At 48.1% G+C, this 9,966-nt stretch overlaps 1 long non-coding RNA gene across 1 annotated transcript; it reads right to left on the reverse strand.

Moving 5' to 3' along the window:
- Nucleotides 1-2,391: 2,391 nt before the first annotated feature.
- LOC139041131 (uncharacterized) lies at nt 2,392-8,223 on the reverse strand. Its single transcript, XR_011495817.1, has 3 exons — nt 8,086-8,223; nt 4,025-4,085; nt 2,392-2,523 (listed from the first exon to the last, which is right to left on the reverse strand). It is a non-coding gene; the product is annotated as an uncharacterized lncRNA (long non-coding RNA).
- Nucleotides 8,224-9,966: the final 1,743 nt, after the last annotated feature.

Raw genomic sequence — 9,966 nt, forward strand, 5'->3', positions numbered from 1 at the left:
GTGGCCAGACAAGCAGTGCCATGTCTACTCCCAGGATCCTAACCAGCGAAACCCTGGGCCGCCAAAGCAGAGCTCATGAACTTAACCACTTGGCCACGGGGCCGGCCCTGGTTTAATTTTCTTACAGCAGAACAGGGTTGTGGCAGCAGGAAGAATGGTCATCATGTCTCAGTAACAGCTGCTGCTGACAAAGTGCTGCTATATCAGGGCTGTGCAAAAACTCTTTGCCTGTATGATCTCATTTAAACTTCTCCACCCTATGAAAAAGATACTATTATCCCCATTTTTTCAGGTGAAAACCTAAGGATGAGAAAGTCATACTATTAGTGAAAGGTGGACCCAGGATTCTAACATGATGTGAAGATTTACAAGTATAATTTGTTGTTTCTTGTGTTTGCTTTTCATTCTAATTTCAAATGTTGTATTGAATGCCTGTAGTGGTCCATCTCTTTAGCCTCAGGCTGGAGGCTACGTGTCGTAGACACAAACATGCATGAGATGGAGCCCATGCCAGGGATGCAAAGGTAAATAAGGTTGAGCCCATAACCTCAGTGAGCTGAGTCACATGTAGGAGCCAGACTCGCAAGCGGGGATCTGCCAGGAGCAGGGCTAAAGGTGGGATGGTGGCATAATTGGTTGTCCCATCAGGGCATGCCACAACTGGAAGGACCCACAACTAAAAATATACAATTATGTACTGGGGGGCTTTGGGAGAAAAACGAAAAATAAAATCTTTAAAAAAAAAAATAGTGATGCCAGAACAACAGATAAACTGCAACTATCCAGAGCTAAGCAGGACTTACGGTCATCCCAGCTAGAGGAAGACCCGTGGTGTGATGAGCGGAGAGGAGAGGGCCCAGCTAAACCTAGGGTGCAGAGTGAGACATGCTTGTCCCTGTCATCACCCTTACACCTCGCTCAGCCGTCAGACCGCAGCCTAGGTGTCACTTTCTCTGAGGGCTTCCCCGTCCCTGAGCTCTGAGTGAAGTGGCCGCTACATGGGCTCCTGGGTTTGCCCGGCTTGGCCCTTCCGCTAGGTGTGAGCCCTGTGAGAAGCTGTGTGGGTCTGACGAGTCTCCCAGTTTGTAGCTGAGAGTAGATAGTCATGTTGAATATAGGAAGTCAAAGGGTAGGCAACAGCCTTTGCAGAAACAGCAGTATTTGTTTTCCCATAACGGTACCTCATTTAATTAATGAGTGATAATGGTATATAGAACTAAGCCAAATTCACCACCAACATTGCCAGTAAGAAGTCCAGTTAGGATAGGTTTGAAGCCACTGAGAAGCTGACATTTGCTAAGAGTAGCTCCACCTTTGAAAATGGTGTATAGTGTGGGACTTCATGACCCCAAATGTTTTTAAGTTAGTCTCTCACTTCCTTCTCAATGAAAACGTGACTCTTGTTATCTTAATATTAGAAATATACCCCTATCTCATGATTCATTTCCCCCCCAAAAAACCAGATGAGTAGATAATCATTATGATACTCAGTATGCTATTTAAGGTTTTGAAGATAGCTGATTAAGATCTAATGTTTGTTCCTCAATCCAGTATTTTACATATTAAAACTGTAAAATCTGCATGGTAGTAGAGTTTTAGAGCTGGAAGGATTCTTGGAGGCTGTAGACAACCCCTCATTTTACAGAAGACTAGACAGGACAGCTTGCTGAGGATCACACCCGTCGGTGGCAGCAGAGGCCGGGGGATAACAGAAGAGTCTCGACTGTGCTGTGCTCTGTCGTACCACGCAGACGTAACCGAAGATGGAAAGCCTGGAAGAATCATTTCTTGGCAGGTGAGCAGTGTCCACCCTTTAAACTGTTATTAATGTAAACGGTAATCCCATAAGTCTGTCAGCTTTATAGGAGAGAGATTTATTAAGCAGGCCAGGGTCTGGGGTGAGTTCTTGGCACATTTCTGTTTTGCATTACCGTAAAATTTTGGTTTTAAAAATATTTGATATTGCTTACATCTTATTTGGCAAATTCCTATTCTTGGTATGATTATTTTTCTTTGGAAGAGTACATGTGGTTAGATTGTGGATTTGCAAAACCGTTTTCCTAAAAAATGAGATGTTGAAAGCTTTCCATATAATTGCATCTTGTGGGATTTGGGCTTCCTCTTGTTAATAACAGCTACTATATATTGAGCACTTAGACCATACACCAGGCACCATTAGGTGCTTCATGTGAATCGTTTAGGCTCACAATAACTTGATGCAGAAGGCGTTGCTGTCCCCATTTTATGGATCCGAGAGTGACTTGTCCAAGGTCCTTCAGTGGTCGAGTGGGATTCAAACCATGACCAACTGATTGTGCTAGACCAGGCTGCTCCTCAGAGTGGAAACACTCACCTTTTTAGAAATGTGTATGAAAAGACTTGGGGGAGGTACACCAAAATACTAATGTTCGCCTCTAGGCAGTGAGTATGAGGAATTATGAATTTTTCTTCTTTGACATTTTTGCTTTCCAAATTTTCTATAATGTATATATTTTTCCCATCTTGGAAAGGATTAAATACATTCTGAAATAGAAAATTCAAGATTAGTTACCTGAAAAGTTTTCTTCCAGAAGATTTGTTAGTACTTTTCAGTTCCATTTAACACACATCATGCCAGGCATTATGCCAGGTGTTTTGGCTACAAAGATAAGACATTGACCCTGGTGGCAAATTGTTGGGCTGCTAATTCTTCAAGGCCCAGCTCAAGTGTCCATCAGCAGTGTACCTCCACTTCTTCCCCCCATTACTGTTCACCACCTCTGCCGTTCCCACCCTAGTCCCAACCACCGTCATCTCTGTCTTTCCCTCCAAGTTTATTTTCTAGCCGACAGGGGGAGTGACCATGGCTCCCCTCTCCTCAGACCTTTCCAGTGGTCTTAGACCAGCATTCAAGCCCCAGCTGTGACTAAGGCCCAGCATGGTCTGGTTCGTGTCAACCCCTGGTCTCCTAGTCAACCTCATCTGCTAGTCTGATTCTTGTTCACTCTGCCCAGCGATTATGTTTTTCTTCTGGTTTCTTCCACTCACCAAGCTCATTCAGAGAAGCTTGTTCAAGACCTTTACACTTGCTATGCCTTGAAAACTGTTAACCCAGTTAGTTCCTAGCTCACTTTTTGCGTCATTCAGATCTTTGCTTAAATATCTCCGCAGAGAAGCTTTCTCTGACTACCCTTTCAAAATTAGCGTACCTTTACTAGAAATGATTTGTGTTCCCACACTAGCATGTAAGTTCTACAGGGGCTGGGACCTTGTCACGTTCACTGCGGTTGTGTCCCATAGCCTGAAACAGTGCCTGGCATGTAATAGGTGCTCCGATCTTGAATGAATGGACAAATGATGAGTTCTGGGACCGATGGGAAATTTGGAGTGGCTGGAGGACTGAGGGGAGAGGAAAGCAACCAGAGATGAGGATGGAAAGGCATTTGGGGCCTCCCAATCCATGAAAACCCTTGAAATTCCTGCTCAGGAGTTAGCCATCACCCTCTGGTCAGAGGATTGCTCCAAGAGATGCTGAGCCTAGACCTCTTGCCTGTGTGAACTGGCAGTAGGAGTGGAGCCCTCGATGGGTGAGATGTGTACGGCAAAGGCCAGCCTGCAGTTTCTGGGCATGTTTTAAAAATGAGAGAACACGGTTGAACTGAAAAGCAAACCCCACATTGGTCACTGTTAATCATAATTAATAATGTCTGTGATTTGTATAGTCTTTCTTCCAAAGTGTTCCAAGTCTTGAGACATGATCCCTTTGGTTCCTCCCAGGCCCTGCCACAATAACAGCCTTGGCATGTGACTCACCACCCTCCCCTGCCATATGATACCCTCCTATTTATCACCCATCTTACCCCTTCCTTTCCAAGTCAAGTAATTTCTGCCTTGTTTTTTTCTTTTCCTTCCCTTCTCAAACCACAACCCATATAATTTTCATTGCCCTCTTTAGAACCTGCTTGTGTCTCGACTCCAGCCTTTTTATAGAGAAAGGGAACAGACCTGAACAGTGTGGAGGGAGAGAGGTGCACTTTTAAATTACCTCTGTTGTGGAGTGGCATTTTCCTCTGGACTGCAATTCCTTTTCCAGCTTCGCAGTCTCCCTGGAAGATAGATGATTAAACGCCAAGGTGGCTGTTCGTGCTTTAAAATCATTGGCAGTCTTAGTGCTCATTTGAGATTAAGGTCCCTGCCCATAGTAGGAGGTTTATCAGTGTGCTTAAGTGATAGAATGAGAGTATTGATTTCTGCTGCGCTTCATATAATGGTGCTTATATTCAGGAAGGAATTTAATATTTATTGAGTGCCTCCTGTATGCCAGGCACTGTGTGAGATGCTTTATGTGCATAATCTCATTTAAGACTCACATTTTGATGAGGTTGATATATTATCCCCATGAGAGAACTGGGTTTCAAAGAAATTATTTGCCTGCGCTAGCAGTCCATGTCTGTCGGAAGCCAGAGCCCATGTCTTTGCCCTGCGCTGCACAGCCAGCCTCAACCCTGCCACAGCCCTTGCAAGTGCACCAAGGGCCGTCACAGATGTTGTGTCATTTCAGTATTCACAACAACCTGTGACTGGCCAAAATGCAGCACTGCTGGCCCTCTGCTGCACGTCTCCTTTCCTCCAGCTCTGGGGCTCTCTGATTCAGAGTCCAGTGCTTAGGGCAGGGTCCTGTGCTAGACGGGGGATTTGAGTCCAGCTCTAGAAGAGTTAGAATGTTGGTGGGCTATGCCGGAGGGGCCGGACCACAACATCAATAAGAGCAGGGATGTGGGTGCTCTTTCTTTTGGGGAAGGCTGGAAGAGGCTGCTGTCCCTTTCCTGCTGGTAAGACTGGAGGCAGGCCTGGCCGGGACCTGGAAGCATCAGTCAGAGAAGGGGCAGAGTCGGACAGACCAGCATAAGGAGGAGGGGAAAGCAGAAGTTTGGTGTGAGAAGATCCAGTCTGAGCTGTCACATGGGAGTGGTGGGGCCTTGGGTGAAGCGCCTCACCTCTCTGAGCCCAGATGTCACTGTGTGTATCATGCAGTCATGGGCGAACCTCACCGCAGCCTGCAATGCCACTTTCTCCAAGGGAAGGCTTAGCTAACCTGACTGCTAACCAGCTGGGTATGGTAACTCTCCCAGACAAGCAGGAAGTACTGATGTGAAGAACCTGGACACACTTCTCTGACCTGCCTTTGAGAGGGAGGCTGGGCAAGTTGCTGCCCCTCTCTGGGCCTCAGTTCTCTCATCTGTAAAGCAAGGATGCTAACGTCTCTAATATGACTAAGGAGAATGTTTAGTCAGCCGTATACTCTGTCATGTCACTGAAATGCTCTGATAGAAAAAAAGCTAGGGGCCGGCCCCCTGGTGTGGTGATTAAGTTCGGCACACTCCACTTTGGCAGCCTGGGTTTGCAGGTTTAGATCCCAGGTGCAGACCTACACAGCTCATCAGCCATGCTGTGGCGGTGACCCACATATAAAGTAGAGGAAGACTGGCACAGATGTTAGCTCAGGGCGACTCTTCCTCAGCAAAAAAAAACAAAAAAAAAAAACACAGAAAGAACGATAAAATCTTCTAGATGAAATTAGAAAAGGAGCTTCATGCCAAAGGACCTGGAAAGGCTTCTTGGAGGAATGTGGTGTGAGCTAGGTCACAAAGGCTGGACAGGTGTCCTCAGGGAAGAATGCAGGGTTTGAGGGTTTGGGTGGACAGCTGGGGTGGGGGGACCAGGCATCCTTCTAGTACGGAGAGGGCTACTGTTCTGTCTCTTTCCTTCCTATCTGCGTCTCCTACATTCATAGCTCCAGCCCTCGATTCTCAATTCTAAGAGGCCATTAGTTATGAAACACACTTTTAATTAAATAGCAGCTATTAGGGGAGTAAAAAATATTTCTACTATAAACATACATTGGTTTTAAGTTGCATCTCAATTTCAAAACCATTCGATTGTGGGGAGAAAGTCTGTCTTAGAATTGAGAAAATAGAGACTATGTCACTTCAGAATGAATACTGCCCAAAAAACGTCGTCAGGTGGACCTTGAGACTGATGGTCGTGTTCCTGTTCTGCCACATACTAGCTTTGTTATTCTGGGCAAGTTGCTTGATTTCCCGAAGCATCAATTCCTTTTTCAAATGGTCTGTAAATTGCCTGGGCATGGGAGGTGAGCAGTTAAGGTTGTGTGAATCTGAATGTTGATTTGTTTTGGAAAGAGGTCTACAGAACATAGTTTGTCTAAAACTAGGGGTGGCCATATTTTTAAAAACCTGTATATTGTCATTTTAGGATAGTATAACAGAGCAATGGTTCTCCACCAGGGGCAGTTTGACCCCCCAAGTGACACTGAGCAACGTTTGGAGGCATTTTCGGTCGTCACAACTGTGGACGGGGGAGCTACTGGCATGTGTTGTGTGGAGGCCAGGGATGCTGTCAAACATCCTACAACGCACAGGACAGCCGCCAGCACAGAGGATGTTCTGGCCCCAAATGTCCCTAGTGCGAGGTTAAGAAACCCTGACACAGAGATTAAGAATGTTGGTTGTGGAGCCCAGCTATCTGGATTTGAACCCTCGGTCTGCCATCTACTAGCTGTGTGTCCTTGGGTCGCTACCTGACCTCTGTCATCTGGGAGAGGAGTAATAACCATTTCTGTCACAGGGGGTGGTTGTGAGGACTGCTAGGACCCACTATACGTAAAGCGTTTTGGAGACTGGCTTCCGGGAGGCACCCAGTAAGTGTCCGCTCTTATTTTAAGCAGTTGAATAAGCACTAGGCTTCTTGAGGTGACCAGTACCAGCACCTCAGATAAGTTCCTTAACTCCTCGTGCCTCAGTTTCTCCACTCTGTTAAAAAATGTTGTGGCAATCAGATGAAATCAAGGATATACTAGCACTATGGAAACGGTGGAAAATCTTACAAATACCCTTGTATCCTTATGATTGCCTCACACTCCAGTAAGAGAATGTGCTGGGGTGAAGCAATAAACTCTCCTGGGCCAGGCCGTAACTCAGCAGAAGGGACAGCCAGAGAGAGGAGGTGCTCAGAGCAGCACGTTGCAGGCCCAGCGGCGGCTTGCGCCTTAAGTACATCCTCAGCTGTGAGTCCAGGAAGTCGCCTTTATTGCACTGTTATGTGCAAACCGCGTCCAGCCTCACATACCACTTTCCCCGGAGGAGTGCTTGGCGAACGAGCATGCACGCCTGCTCTGCAGGCTTCAGCTCAGGGAAAACAACAGCTCAGATGGAAAGAGTGCCTTGGCCGGGGACGTGTTCCTGCTCCACCTCTGTCTTCTCCGGCCCCAGTTTTCTCAGCTCTCAGATGAACGAATCTGGGTTGCTGGCCGGGACTCCAAGGCGTGCTGGAATCCTCGCTCAACCACACAGGACTGAGTGAGGATTATTATCATCTTTAACGATTATATTAGCAAACAGTAATCTAGCAGGGATTGTGGCAAGCAAGTTACAGAAATAAACTCGTATAATTCTCAGAACAACGTTGTGACACTGGGAGTATTATGGCCTCATGGCTGATGATATCACTGAGGCTCAGAGACATTAAGCAACTTGCCCAAGAACGCAAGTCACTCTTGACCACCACGCTGCAGTACCCCAAGCCAGCACGTGCGGAGAGGCTGGCAAACACGAGGCACTTAATATGTGTTCACTGAGTTTAATGAAAGCATGCCCAAGGGCAAATCACAAAGTAGCCTGTCTCTCCCCCAGCTCAGCCCATCCCTGCCTCTCACGCCCTCTTCCCCTCTCCTCGCCTGGGCTCCCTGGGCCTGCCCATTCTTGCCAAGAGCTCTCGGCAGCAAGTCAGACTGTTCTTTAAGGCACTTTCAGTGACAGCTGCAGAGACTAGCTTTTCCCACTGTTCTGTCTGGTGAGCCTGCTCTGTGCCAAGCACTGAGGGGGGCTTGGGGACACAGAGCTGAGTCACCTTCAGCACCTGCTCTGAAGGGGTCCACATCTGTGGGAGGTGGGTGGGGGTGAGAGGGGAGACTGACGAGTAAACCAGCCGGTTATAAGCAGAATAATGAAAGCAAGCCTTGGAGGCTCAGGGCTCAGGGACATCTTCCCTGAGGGGAGGGCAACGCCGCTTGTGACACTCGCTTACCTGTGTTTGACGTGGTCTGGGCAGCAGCTGCCTTCTCCCACACATCCCAGTCCATGCTTCAGTTGGTGCCCTGACACCGCACGCTGGAAAACTAAGAAGCAGTCTCTGTCAAGCAGCTCAGGATCTGCACTGAGAGAAGAGAGAGAAAGAAACTGCTGCTCATTCCCTCCTATGTGCTAGGGACTTCCATCTACTTTATTTAACGTTATACTCAGAGGTAGCCGGCAAGGTAGATAATACGCATTGTGGAGCGAGAGAAATGAGGTTCAAAGAGGTTAGGCAGTATGCTGAAGGTTCCAGAGGAAGTTGCACATCAGGAAACTTGCTCATAAGGATAAGCAGTCAATTGGGCTCTGTCCAACTTGGATCTCTGTGCATGTCCACCCTCTATGACCCCTGAGAGGGGCAGTGTGGGGGTGTCCAGTGGGCTGCAGAGTCTAGGTGAGGAGTGAGGGCAGCCCAGTTTCTTCAGATCCCTACAGGTTCTCTGGTCAAGACAACTCGGGGGGAGCCCATCTCCCCTGGAGTGTCTGTGGGGACAGTCTAAAGGGCAAGAGTACATGATATGGCAAGACATCCCCAGACCCACATGCAGAGGTGGGCATTTTTCTCCTGGGGCTTCGGACGGGCATGAGAGCCCAAGGGAGAGGCTTAGGAGAGAGGAAGCTCCCGCTGTCCCTGGGACTGCTCAAGAGCAGGCCAATAGGCTGCTCTGCAAGCAAAACGCTGCCTGCACCGCACACGGTGAGTACAATGGTGGACCATAACCAGCTGCTGCCTCCCCGCTCATTGCCCCACTCACAACCACCCCCATCCCTCTAACCCCCCATGCATCCACCCTCATCCCTTCCTCCTCCCTCCCTCTCACGTTCCTCTGTTGCACTTGTAGTTTCCTTCTTTCAACAAGTGTCTGGGGACACTTGTCAGGCATCTCTAGAATTTTGCCAGGATCCAAGAATCCATCATCATGGTGCAGAAAACATGAGACCTGAGCCTTGACGAATGAGCTAGAACTCTGGCAGGCAGAAATGGGTTAAAACGAAGAGCAGTCCAGATGGAATGGTGTGAGCAAGGGCAGAGAAGCTGTAAAATCTGGGAGAAGTGTAAGCTATAGTTTGTCATCCGCTTTGGCAGAACAGTGTTTCCCAAGAATATATGACCGCAGAGTATCCCACAAGATCAGGGACCTGAGGAATGGGCTTCAGGAAACGCTTTGGTATAGCGTGCGCATGCGCACAGCAGAGCACAGTGAGGGTGACAGCTTCGTGCTTGCTCCCAGAGGCAGCGGATCTCAGCATCTGTTCCACAGAATAGTGGCCCCCAGAGACTCTGTGGGAACGTGGTCCCACAGTCAGCGTGAGAAGCACCACAGGCAGCGTCTTCCTCAGGATTCACGAGGCACAGCAGCGCGTGAAAGACCGTCTCACCCCAAATCCTGCAGCAAAGACACTTTAACTTAACCCTGCATGGACCACACTCATTTCACCACAAATCCCTTTGTTCCAGGGAACATCTTTATCTGGGGGACAAGGGATTAACTTTGTTTTAAGTTAATGAATTTACGGTATGAATACATTTCAAACAGAGCAAGGGGGTAAGACCTGAGTAGTTTTCCTCCCTCCCTCCCTCGGCTCCCTCGGACTCCCATTTCCTCCCTCCACAAGTAGTCGTTGGTGGCTCCTCTGCATCCTCCCAGGGACTCCTAGGCCACACGGGATGTGTGTGTGTGTTTCCTTTTCAAAATGCAGATGGAGACGACTGATAAGCACATGTTCCATCCTAGGGATGTGTCGTGTGTGTTTAGCCATCCCTCTAGTGATGGGCATCCAGGTCATCTCTAGTCTTTTGTTAATCTAATCAGGGGTTGGCAAACTGTGGCCT

Source organism: Equus asinus, chromosome 20, assembly GCF_041296235.1.
Source record: "Equus asinus isolate D_3611 breed Donkey chromosome 20, EquAss-T2T_v2, whole genome shotgun sequence".
NCBI lineage: Eukaryota > Metazoa > Chordata > Mammalia > Perissodactyla > Equidae > Equus > Equus asinus.